We start from the raw sequence: 13,402 nt of genomic DNA, 5'->3' as shown, positions 1-13,402 counted from the left end.
ATCAAAGTAATGTTTAGGGTACCCGTGACTTATTTATAACCTATGAATAACGTGCTTGGGAATTATTACGCTATGCATACGCTAGACTATCGTTGGGCATAGGTTGTGGACGTCTAAAACACGATAAACAATCGTTCGTATAACTTATGTATAAGTTATCGAAGCGTTCTGTGTTCATTACGAGTACATTATGCATTTGTCAAAGTCGTTTTTAATACTTTAAAATGTAAAACAAAGAAATATTTCATCGTAGGAATGAGGAAAAAAAAATAGCCGAAAAGAACATCGAACAATGGTGCAAAGTAGTCTCCTATTCGTGGACGATAAGAGGATCCATCATTACCCACACCCTCCCCATCATGCTCACCTACTACTACTGACATGGACCTAGTACTACTACCAATACTACTACTACTACAACTACTACAACTACTACTACAACTACTACTACTGACATAGACGAACTACTAATACTACTACTGACATAGACATACTAATACTACTACTACTACTACTACTGACATAGACATACTAATACTACTACTACTACTACTACTACTACTGACATACAACTACTACTGCTATTACTACTGTCATGCACACCAACTACTGCTAATAGTATTACTACTACTGATACTACTGGCATTGACATCTACTCAACATGGAGTCTGGAACAATGACGGGTTCCTCTTGTGAAGCCCATTTGTATATACCAATTCCCCTTAATGCTGCCAAATCGCCATTATACGGTAGATGTAAATTAGAAACACGTTCAGTAAGTTCTGTGGTCGTCCGGAAGATGTCAATCTAATTCGTCTCAATACGACAATGTGCGTTTGAGATACGTTACACATAGGTTCATAGCATGTTACTCAAGGGTGAGAAGCACGTTATACTTAGGTACAAAGCATGCTACACATAGGTTAAACGCACGTTACTCATAGGTGCATAGCACGCTAGTCATTGGTTCAAGGCAAGTTACAAATAGGTTCAATGCACGTTACTCATAGGTTTCAAGCACGTTAAACATAGGTTAAAAGGACGTTACCCATTGGTTGAAAATTAGGTTGCAGGTATGTTAAATATTACCTTGACGTGTTTCGACTTATGAGTAACCTACAAGTAACGTGTGTCCGTCGTGTGTAAACAATCGCGGAGCGTGCCAGGAACATATGACAACGCATGTGGAACGTGTTAGCCATACGCCGAGTACGTCGTAAAATTTTCAGCATGCTTGAAATTTCACGACGTATTACACGTACCACGTAATATGACAGCGTACTTCATTGTTTTCCAGCCTACTCTTAACGTATACACAACTTACCTATACCGTATTTGACGTGCGCCTTGCGTTTTAGACACATTTTTCATAGGCCGGCATACGCTGGCAAAATCGTCAAGGTGTGACTGCGATGTTGACACTTCAAATTCTCAGGCGGTTATGATTTAAATCGGCGTCCGGCAGGTTCTTAACAGGCTACACCACGAGTTCGTCGGCGATACGTTTAGCGCGCTATGCGTAAGTTAAACTATCGTTGGGCATAGGTTGTGAACGCCGACAACAGGCTAAGCATTCGTTGGTAAATGTTATCAATAACACAACGAAACGTTCTGTGCCCGTTACTAATATGTTATGCATACGACCAACACGTTATGAATACGCCCAAAACTTAAAAAAAAAACATCAAAATTTCAGCGTACGCCAACGTTTTACATACATTTTTATACGTTGCCATTGCTGGTTAAAACGTCAAGGTGTGACAGGGCCCTTATGTCAGTACTTGGTGGATGCACCTTTGGCAGCAATGACTGCTATTTGGGGTAGGTCTCTACCAGCTTTGCACAATGACATGGTGAAATCTTTGCCCATTCTTCACATGAAAATTGAGCCTAGTGTTGACTTGGTGGTTAGGGTGGCTGGCTTGGGATCTTGGAGTCCTAAGTTTCCTGTTTCCGCTGAATTAACACCAGGTGGGGTTGACTCAGCCTGTCATCCTTCTGAGGTCGGTGAAATGAGTACCAGTGTACTGGTGGAGGGGCACAGCATCAGCGGCACAGCCGTGCTTCCAAGAAATGATAACTACCCAGCAGCCAAGCTGCCATACAAAAGAACAGAACAGAAGGTGAAAATTGCTTCAGTTCTGCCGAGTTCGATGGGGATCGTCGAAGGCCTGCAATCTTCAAGTCTTGCCATTAATGTTCAATTGGATTCTTGTCAGGACTTTGACTGGGCCACTCAAGAACGTTTAATTTCTTCTTATTCAGCCACTCCAGTGTGGCTTTAGCCTTGTGCTTCGGATCATTATCCTGCCAAAATGTGAATCTCCTACCCAGTTTCAGATTCATGGCTGACTCAAGCAGATTTTCATCAAGCATTCTCCTGTACTTTGCACCATCCTTTGTCTCTTCTATCCTGACAAACTTGCCACTCCCTACTAATGAAAAGCAGCTCTATAATATGATTCTTCCATCATTATGCTTGACAGTAGGGATGATGTTGACTTGGTGATGTGCAGTGTTAGGCTTTCATCAGATGGAATGCTTTGAATTTAGACCAAAGGATTCAATTTTTGTCTCGTCTGACCACAAAACTTTTGGTACTGGATTTTTGGTACCCTGCAGAACTCGCGAGTCTTATCAAGGAGAAGGGGTACCTGCCGGGGCAGGTCTTTAACACTGAGACCGGCTTGTTTTGAAAAAAGATGCTGACCAGAACATTCATCTCACAACGCGAGAGCAAAGCAGTCGGTTTCATCGCCGCAAAGGACCAGGTATCCCTTCTCCTCTGCGCAAATGCCGAAGGGGACTTCATGGTAAAACCCATGATGCTCCACCATTCCTTGAACCCGCATGCGCTGAAGAACAAAAACAAGCAGGCGCTGCCCGTGTACTGGAGGGTGAACAGGAAGACGTGGGTGACGTCTGAACTTTTTTGGACTGTTTCCATACCTGTTTCGTTCCTCAGGTCGAGAGGTACCTGGCAGGAAAGAACCTTTCGTTTAAGGTACTACTGCTGCTTGACAACGCTCCTGGCCACCTCACGAACCTGAACAGCACTCACCCGAATGTTGAGGTCATGTTCTTGCCACCGAACATCACCTCCCTCATCTAGCCGCTCAACCAGGGGGTAATTCCAACTTTCAAGACTTATTACACTGGCGTACCTCATCTTCATCATCTTCATCATTTTGCAATGTTACGTATACTGTTTGTTTCATAAACAAGCTCAAATGAGCTAAGATCCTCGTCCTCTTAATGATGACGTCATAAAAACGAATATGACGTTATTGTGATGTATCAGGTTTGCTATAAATTATCTGTGCTAATACCTGACTTGATTCCCGCAAACAAAATTCAAACAGCTTGCTTAGTTTCGGAGATAATGGTATAGGCGATTTCCATTAGCGGCGATATTATGACGTCAACTTTTTTACTTGGAAGAATTCCCAAATCGGAGATGGTTACTGCCTGCGCGTGGGCTTTCTGCATATACATGGCAAGTTTCATGAAGATCCAATGAAAACTCTGGGTTGTGAAACAAAAAATGTCAAAAAATAGGAATGACGTCATAAAAATTGATATGACGTCATAGTGATGTATCATATGTGCAGTAATTCATCTCTGCTAATGCCCTGTTCGATTCCCACAAACAGAATTCAAAAAGCTTGCCTAGTTTTGGAGATAATTTTTAGGCGATTTCCATTCACGAAGATATTTTGATGTCATTACTTTTTTTTCTCAGAGGAATTTTCAAAATCGGAGATTGTTACTGTCTGCTCAGGGTATTTTTAGCCGCGTCTCGCAAGACGAGACGAGACGTGGCGAAAAGGGGAGCTCGGCATACTACTACTACTACTACTTCTTCTTCTTCTTCTACTACTACTACTTCTTCTTCTTCTTCTACTACTACTACTTCTTCTTCTTCTACTACTACTACTTCTTCTTCTTCTTCTTCTTCTTCTTCTTCTTCTTCTTCTTCTACTACTACTACTACTACTACTACTACTACTACTACTTCTTATTCTTATTCTTATTATTCTTCTTCCAAAACATTTCGGACTCGGCTCTTTTATATACAGGATCCGGATCTCCTTAAATATTAAACACCTGTACACATCCTTCCATTGAGGGTGCCTTTTGAGAGCGTCTATCATGAACTTTTAAATATATTCGGACATTTGCTTTTAAGTTTCAAAACGTTCACGTTACTGTTTAAAGATTATTCCATTTAATGAATTGCAATTTCGTAAATACACTATTTTCTCGTCATGAACGACAATCGTACATGACGGGTGTCGCTATTGGCTCAATCAAGGCACGTGACGAAATATCGGAAGTTGTTGTTGTTGTTGTTATTCTTCTTCTTCTTCTTTGACACATTTGTCCTTGTTACATATATATATATATATATATATATATATATATATATATATATATATATATATATATATATATATGTATATATATATATATATATATATATATATATATATATATATGTATATATGTATATATATATATATATATATATATATATATATATATATATATATATATATATATATATATATATATATATGCAAAGTTTCAGGAAGTTTCGATGAAAACTGAAGTCTGTGAAATAAAAAAGTCCACAAAAAGAAGATGAAGAACAACAACGTGAGTAAGACTAAGAGATCCTCCACGAGGATCTAAAAATGGAAACGGTACATGTTGTTGTTGTTTTTCTTTTTCGTTTTGCGGTACAGTACAGTATGGTTAAGAGACTTTAAAATGCATTCTTCTATAAATTTGAAACGGTACTTGGTGTTGTCGTTTTTTTATTTGAAAACATTTTTAACCCTCCGAGCAAGAAATGAAGAACTTGCAACATTGCCCTGCCATGGGTCTTTCAGACCCAGGTTTTGGAAGGTGGTAATTGTTGTAAAAAAAACAATAAAATGTATTATTTTTTTTGTATTGTCTGCCACGTGCTCTTTTAAATTCACTAGAAAAAAATCTCATGCAAATTCGGCAGTAATCCTTGATAAATATAATTTGGGTCCAATGGACCCATGGATTGTATAGTAGGGGTAGCGTTTTTTTTTTTCGACTTGTCCCTCGAACCTGAATGAATAAAATTGAAAAACACCTTTTTGGAACATCCATAAAATGTCATGCAAATAGCTGGTTATCAAAGTTATAGCACAACAAACATCCCAACAGGTCCAACGGACCCGAATTATGCACAAAAGGGTTGAAACTGTAATCGTGCATTCATGGTCGAAAACATTTTAAACTTTAAAAACTTTCACCTTTGAACCAGGAACCGCTGCGAACCAATAACGTTACTTGCCTTGTCCCCATTGTATCAATTCCCTGACTTTGGTGGTGTCGCCATTTGCGGCGTTTTTCATGAACCAGGAACCGTCCTGAACTGATAACGTTACCCCCCTCGTCTCCATTGTAACAACTCATACGTGCCCGTACGTGCGTGGCCGTACGTGCAAAAAACAAAAAAAACCTTTCAAACCGCGAGCCAGAAACAACAACCACACAGGCCGTTCCTTCGCTCTCGCGTGCCTGTACGTGCGTGGCCGTATGTGTGTGCCCGTACGTGCGTGGCCGTACGTGCAAAAAAAAAAAAAACTTTCAAACCACGAGCCAGAAACAACAACCACACAGGCCGTTCCTTTGCTCTCGCGTGCCCGTACGTGCAAACCAAAAAAATAAATAAATAAAAACACTTTCAAACAAACACACAGGCCGTTCCTTCGCTCTCGTAAACGATGACTGGATTGGGGCATTGTGTTTCTCTATAAATGCGCATAAGAAATCGATAAATTATTAGAATACAGTAAGTCATCACTATCCGGAAGTAGTGCGTGCCCGTACAGGATGTTCACATGCATTCCAAAAATTATCGCTTGCATTGAAGTAACAACTGCTGTGATACTTACACACACAGAGTTAATTAAAATCCAAATTAAAATCAAGTTTATCTCCCTGTCTTTGCTTGCCATGACATTTGCTGCCATTTACCATTGCCACTCCTATGCCATGGTAACTAAGGCGCCCTTTCCCCATTGTAACCAGCACAGCCCATGACGTCATCCTCGGCCGGCCGCGCACCGGCCTACGCAGCCACGCCTACGCAGCAACGTGTCTTGTCATTGGTTTGGCAAATAAATGGCCGCAGCAACGTGTCTTGTCATTGGTTTGGTAAATAAATGGCCATAACTTGGGAAGCACTTGTCCGATTAATATCAAACCTTGAAAAGGCACATACTCAGGTCCCCAGCAATATAGCTGGCAAGTTTCAATTAGATCAGACCAACGGTTGTTGAGAAACAGCGGTCACAGACACACACACACACACACACACACACACACACACACACACACACACACACACACACACACACACACACACACACACACACACACACACACACATACACACACACACACACACACACACACACACACACTGCTGGAATTATAGATAGATGACAAAACACTCGTGGCTTTTACCCCGGCATTCCCAGATTTTTCTTCGGCCGGGAAATCCCTGGAAACTACCCCCCCCCCCTCCTCCATTTCCCATTTAAACAATGTCCCCACATTTGCGGTTTCAACATTCACAGCATTTTCCCAGAACATATCCCCCACAAATGTCAGCGTCCTGGTGTAATTATTTATTGATACATGTGCTTTTAATACAAAAAAATGATGATAATAAATCATGATCATCACACCATTTGAAAGCCTTTATCCCTGAGCAGGGGTCAGCATTTTTCAGGCTCCAATCATGGTACCCTTTCTTGTGGCAATGTTTTTTACGGCCAGATGCCCTTCCTGACACCAACCCTTTAGTTGCCTTCGACATGCAAGGATAATTACTCGTATATTGGTGCTCATTTCACCAACCTTTGGAAGGATGACAGGTTGAGTCAACCCTCCTGATGCTCACTCAACGGCCAGCAGGGCTCGAACTCAGGACCCCAAGGATCCCAAGCCACCGCCTTAACCACTGAGCCACACCAGGCTCATGATAATAAAAATAAATATGATTATTAAAAAAAAAAAATTGGGTCATTCATTCTTCTAACGATATATTACTAAAACTCTCATCTTGTATATATGTATGTATGTATATTCCCGAAATACAGCCAAAACGGAACACGATAGCGCAAATATTTTTGGCCCACCTTACTCACCATTCGCCTGTGGTGTGCAGTATCACGTTTCGTTCAAATCGGGCAACGAAAAAAGTAATTAAAAAAATCAATTCTCGATTCAGTGAAGTACTCTTCGAGAGAATTTGATCAATGCAAACAACCTCAGTGGTATAGTTCGCTGGAGCTATCTTGTTTTTAGTTGTTGAAATGATTTATTTTAAAATCTCAAACATTTAGTATAGACAAAGAACGATTTATTTTTAAGCATAAATAGACATCGCCATTTTGATCTAATACTTCCATGTCCATTAATAAATAAAATTGGCTTCGTAGATTACGCACAATAATTTCTTCGACTTTTTCTCCGTTTTGTTTTTTCCGCATTGACACGCAATATCAAGTTTCATTCAAATTGGGCAACGAAAAAAATTATTAAGAAACCAATTCCCAATTCAATCAGCGACTCTTTGGGAGTATTTGATCAATCCAAACAACCTCAGCGGTGTAGTTCGCTGGAGCTATCCTTTTTTTTTTAAATTACTTTTTTTTATCAACCGCTGTCGCAAGGGGAACCCAACGGGTTCACGGGTCGTCTAGTATATTATTAAAACTCTCATCTTGTATATATGTATGTTTGTATGTTCCCGAAATACAGCTAAAACGGTACAGGATGGCGCAAAAAAATTTGGCCCACATTACTCACTGTTCTCCTGCAGTGTGCAATATCAAGTTTTGTTCAAATCGGGCAACGAAAAAAATATTAAAAAATCAATTCCTGATTCAGTCAAGTACTCTTCGGGAGAATTTGATCAATGCAAACAACCTCAGCAGGATAGTTTGCTGGAGCTATCTTTTTTTTTTTTGTTTTTTTTAATGATGTTTTTTTATCAACCCGCTGTCACAACGGGAACCCAACAGGTTCACGGGTCGTCTAGTTTGAACTAATATCGCAACAATTCTTGTCAATTAGCACAGCCACTTTAAACAATGAGCGTTGTATTCTACTCAGCAATCGTAACTTGTTTTGATTTGCAAACAACCATGAATGGCGAGCATGATGTTTCCGTTCAGGTCAAATGCATGGTTAGCTTAGTGAAGGGCCATACATAATCATACACACAAGCATCTTCAAAACACACACACACACACACACACACACACACACACACACACACACACACACACACACACACACACACACACTTTGAGACCTGGGGCAGGAGCATTCAAAACCAACAGCTCGTACATGCAGCGACCTTTGCACCCCACCAGTCGCTTCTGAATCTGATTCTTACATGCTACAGTTCCCTCAACAGTGGGTAAAGGTGGAGGACCAGAGGGGGGGTTGGGAAAGGGATAGAGGAGTTGAGAGAGAGGGGGGAGAGGGGAAAAGTCAGAGGGGGAGAGAGAGAGGGAGGTTGGCAAGAGGGATAGGGGTGGGAGAGAGGGGTAGGGTTGGGAGGGAGAGGGGTGAGGGATTCCGGCAGATGTGACGCCCAGTTTATCATCCATCCGAGAGATGACGCACAGTGATGAATCACCCGCCCTGTGAAACACCGGGAGAACAGTTTAGAGCTGGATTTTGGATTCTAATCCAGGCTGCACTGAGTGAGCATGCATACCTCTCGGCTTTCCTGCCGTGATGTGGCGATTCTTTACTTCAGAACCGAAAATATTTTTTTCTCTTTGTGATCATATAATTTATTTTGCCTTCCTACCTCCAGTGTAGAACCACGGTATTGCAATTGAAAGTTGAAGAATGCGCAAAGTAGCTTTTCCATGCAATGCATGAAATGTTTGAAGAAACTTTTAAAGGCGAAATGTTAAAAAAAAAAAAAAAAATTGCAGTCGTGGCCAAAAATATTGGCACCCTTGCACTTTTTTCAAGTAACTCACAATTTTCTCTCAAAACAAGTTGAAATTGATGAAAGTTTTGTCTCCACAATTCTTTATTTCACTGTTATTATTATAGAACCTTAGTTTTTTGATTCAGAGCTTAATATATCCTTTAAATCAGAAAATAAAAAGAGAAATGGCATTGACAAAATTATTAACACCCTCGACTTAATATTTGGAAGCACAGCCTTTGGACAAAATTACTGGTCAATCGCTTCCTATAGCCGTGGATGAGCTTTCTACACATCTCTACTGGCAGTTTGGCCCACTCTTCTTGTGGAAACTGCTCCAGTTCTCCCAGATTTGAAGGATGCCTTCTCCCAACTGCTGTTTTCAGATCTCCCCGCAGGTGTTCAATGGGATTTAGATCTGAACTCATTGCTGGCCACTTCAGAACAGTCCAGCGTTTTATCTTGAACCAATTCCTGGGTGCTTTTTGAAGTGTGTTTGGGGTCATTGTCCTGCTGCAAGACCCATGACCTTTGACAGAGACCCAGCTTTCTGACACTGGGTCGAACATTGCGCTCCAAAATGCCATGCACACATTCAAGGCACCCAGTGCCAGAGGCAGCACAGCAAACCCAAAACATCACTGAACCTCCTCCATGTTTGACTGTAGGGAAGGTGTTCTTTTCTTTGAAGACTTCATTTTGCTTTCTGAAAACATAGAGATGATGTGCTTTACCAAAAAGCTCTAATTTGGTCTCATCTGTCCACAGGACATTCTCCCAGAAGGATTTTGGCTTGTTCAGGTGTGTTTTTGTAAACTCCAGTCGGGCTTTCTTATGTCTCTCTCTCTCAGGAATGGGATCCTCCTGGGTCTCCTACCATAGAACCCCCTTTCATTGAGTTGACGACGGATGGTGTGAGTTGAAACTGTCATACCTTGTGTCTGAAGGACAGCTTGAATATGTTTGGCAGTTGATTGAGGTGCTTTCTCCACCATTCGAACAATCCTTCGCTGCAATCTTCGATCAAGTTTTCTCTTGTGGCCACGTCCAGGGAGGTTGGCTGCAGTGACATGGGCCTTAAACTTCCTGATAACATTGTGTGTGGTGGACACAGGAACATCAAGGTCTCCAGACATGGACTTGTGGCCTTGAGATTGTCCATGCTTGGCTACAATCTTGTGTCTGACCTCCTCAGACAATTCTCTGGTTTTCATTTTTCTGTGCTCATTGTGGTACATACAGTGACACAGAACAGCAAAATGACTCCTTTTCTCCATTCAAACTGCTTGAAGGAGTGGCTTTTATATTGTAGGCACCTGCAACTCACCACAGGTAAGTTCATTTCCAAAGTAAAGGAGAATCACCTTCGTGAAATCTTATTGTTTCTAACAACTTCTAAAAGGTGCCAATAATATTGTCTGGGCCATTTTAGGATTTCTGTGTGAAATAAGCTAAGATTTAGAGATTTTAAAAAGCTTTTTTTTGTTTTGTTCCACTGCAAACCAAAGAAATACATTTGCAGATACCAAAATATTTTTTAATTTCAACAATTTTCTGGAAGAAATGGTGTATTACCTGAAAAAAGTGCATGGGTGCCAATATTTTTGGCCATGACTGTATCTATGTCGAAGTGACAGGTCGTATAATGGAAGAACCAAAACGGGAAACGTTGTGGAAAATAAGATTTCACATATTCAGCGAGGCAGCTACCCCCTGTTGCACCGCAAAACACGTGGCCAACGCAGACGAGTCACCCTGAACCTTGTTCAAGTCGATCTATATTCAGTATTCAATGATGGGGTGAATATTGTGGAGTGCTGACTTAAGCACTCCAAAGAAATGGCTCCCTTGGCATGCAATTGGCAATCACAGAACCGTCATATTAAACATACACCTCCCGGAGACGCCAGAAATGTCAAATATGTCCGAATTGGACAAATTAACATTTTTTTCGGAGTCAGAACTGCTTGAAAGTTCGATTCTGGAGCTTAAATTTTGTAATTCTTCTGAGTTTAAGAGAGACTCATGGTGATCGCATGTGCTGAAATGAAATAAACAACGAGCGCTGACGTTTCCGGGCGTTTATAAGCATTCCAATGCACCCAGCAATTTGTAGCTATGATGAACAGGCATTCGATAATAATACGAGTGGATGATAATATAAGGCAGACCGAAATGGGGGCTTATGGATTTGGTCTCGATTTGTGAGCGTATGTGCGTCCGCAACCATATATCGGACATGTATCGACTAATTTTATTCCTACTTGGCAGAAAGACAACAAATGATGGCATACATATGCACATCCTTTTGTTTCGCGATGCGTTCAAAGAGGCTGACTGGCGGCCATTTTTGTTGTAAAAACAGAAACCGGTGTCGAGCACGTCCGCAACCATTTCTCGGACACACTTTTACCAATCTTGTTCAAACTTGGCGCACAGATAAAGAATGAAGGCATACACATGCCCCTCACTTTATTTTACAATCTGATTGATGATGACCGACGAGTAGACTGGCGGCCATTTTAGTTGTGCATAAATATGGGCTAGCCCTTTAACTCCATGCAGCAAAATTACTAAAACAATGGGGGCTTTGACATTTTATGTCTTTTTTACTTGTTCATTACATGCTGTAGTGTTTCACAAGAGATGCGACATTTCATTGCGATTGTTTGTTGGTTTCAACTGCTGTGACACTTGGATTTTGTAGGGATGTGGACCAAGATCCTTCCTTACAATTGTATGCAGTTTCCTTGTAAATGCCTCACTCTTGAGACTTCCTTCTTGCCGACTTATTTGGCCTCTGTAGGACTGCTTCTCTTACTCTTTCAATTGTTTCTTCAGTTCTTATTTAATTCCTTTGCTCTGACCTTTCTGCATCAGCAGTACTGCCAGTTGTCCTGTGTGCTTTAATGCAGTTGTCCGCAATATTGAAATCCGTGTGGGACGTATTCGCAAACCAAACTTTGCCCAAAGCTGTCTTTGAGCAATTGTAATAGAGTATTGGTTGGTAAAATAAAGCTCCACAATGGCTGCTTTGTTCCACACTCCATTTGTCCATTTTTGGTTTTGATGATTGGGTTCAATTTTCCAAAGGTCTGATCACCTTTCCATCACCTGGCAAAAACAAAACCAGATATTTATTATAAAGAGTTGTTCATGAATTAATTGTCACCCTGTGTTCCTGAATTATAACCCCATTACTGTTGTGAGTACGAGGAAGTAAGTGCCACATTAGTTATTGCTGCATGCATCCTGGCCAATGGGAAATGTTTGTCACATTAACCTGCTTGTGGTACACAAAACAGTTCAGGGAGCAGCCAGGAAATTTCAATTATAAAAGGCTGTGCTGGCTAAACAGTTTGCGTAGGTTCTGCTTATTAGGCATGAGCTTAGCAGAGCTAAAGCCCCCTACATCTCAGTAGGATTGTACTGTAGCCAATACCAGGAAAATAATTAAATTCTTAATTTTGTAGACCAGTCCACCGTTTTATGGACCAGTTCACTCCAGGAAGGAGCTTCTGCTTCACGCTGATGAGGGCCAACAAGCCCGAAACACATGTCCATGGATGTTCTCATTCTGAGGTGGATGTCTATAAAAATGGGGAATTAAATTATCTTCCTGATATTGGCTGCAGTACAATCCTATGGATATGTCAGGGCTGTAGTTCTGCTAAGGTCATGCCTACACTTGAACTCCGATCCACCTACAAGGCCTTCATCCATAGCTTCATGGAGTACTGCTCTCCCCTCTGAGCTGGCTCCCCTGCCTCACATCTTGCTCAGCTTAACGCCATGGAAACCAAGGCCTTCAAGGTCATTGGATCTCTGGTGTAAAGGCTGAGTCCATGGGCATATCACTTGGCCATCGCAGACCGGTCGGTTGTCTCTCTGCGTCGTACTGCCTCCTTTCTGGTCTTGCACTTTCTGCTCTTTCCATCATTTACCCACCTCAGATTTCTGCAGGGCACACGCAGTTCACCTTCAACCCCCTTCAGGTGAAACTCCTAAAATTCAGAATCATTGCTCACCTCCACTCATTCATTCCTCTTTGTTTCCCCCACCTGTGGTATCAACTGCCACATTTTCTTCAATCCCATTCTTCCCTCCAGGTCTTAAAGACAGCTGTTCACCACCACCACCACCACCACCATCACTCCCCATCTAAAACCATGATATTTTCTACCCCCGTTAAACCTCACCACCCCGAGTCCACCTCCATACAAATTTTCAGCTATTTCTTCATGAGAGTTTGCTTCCAAATCCATCCTGTCCACCCTGTGTATCCTCCCTTATGCCTCTTTCCTCCCCACTTCCCTTGTTTGTCCAAGTCTCCCTCTATGTTGAACTTCAACCCTGGTCTTAGTGTCCCCCACTCCACCCCTACCATTTCTGTTG

The 13,402-nt window shown here is 41.5% G+C and overlaps 1 protein-coding gene across 2 annotated transcripts in view; it reads left to right on the top strand.

Annotated features, from left to right (window-relative positions):
- Positions 1–13,402, top strand: part of LOC147009147 (uncharacterized) — an 89,511-nt gene that overhangs the window by 67,703 nt on the left and 8,406 nt on the right. The window lies entirely within an intron of this gene.

Source organism: Eptatretus burgeri, chromosome 17, assembly GCF_056783735.1.
Source record: "Eptatretus burgeri isolate ZD-2024b chromosome 17, Ebu_testis_v1, whole genome shotgun sequence".
NCBI lineage: Eukaryota > Metazoa > Chordata > Myxini > Myxiniformes > Myxinidae > Eptatretus > Eptatretus burgeri.
The sequence above is the reverse complement of the archived record's forward strand: the minus strand, read 5'-3'. Positions and strand labels throughout refer to the sequence as shown.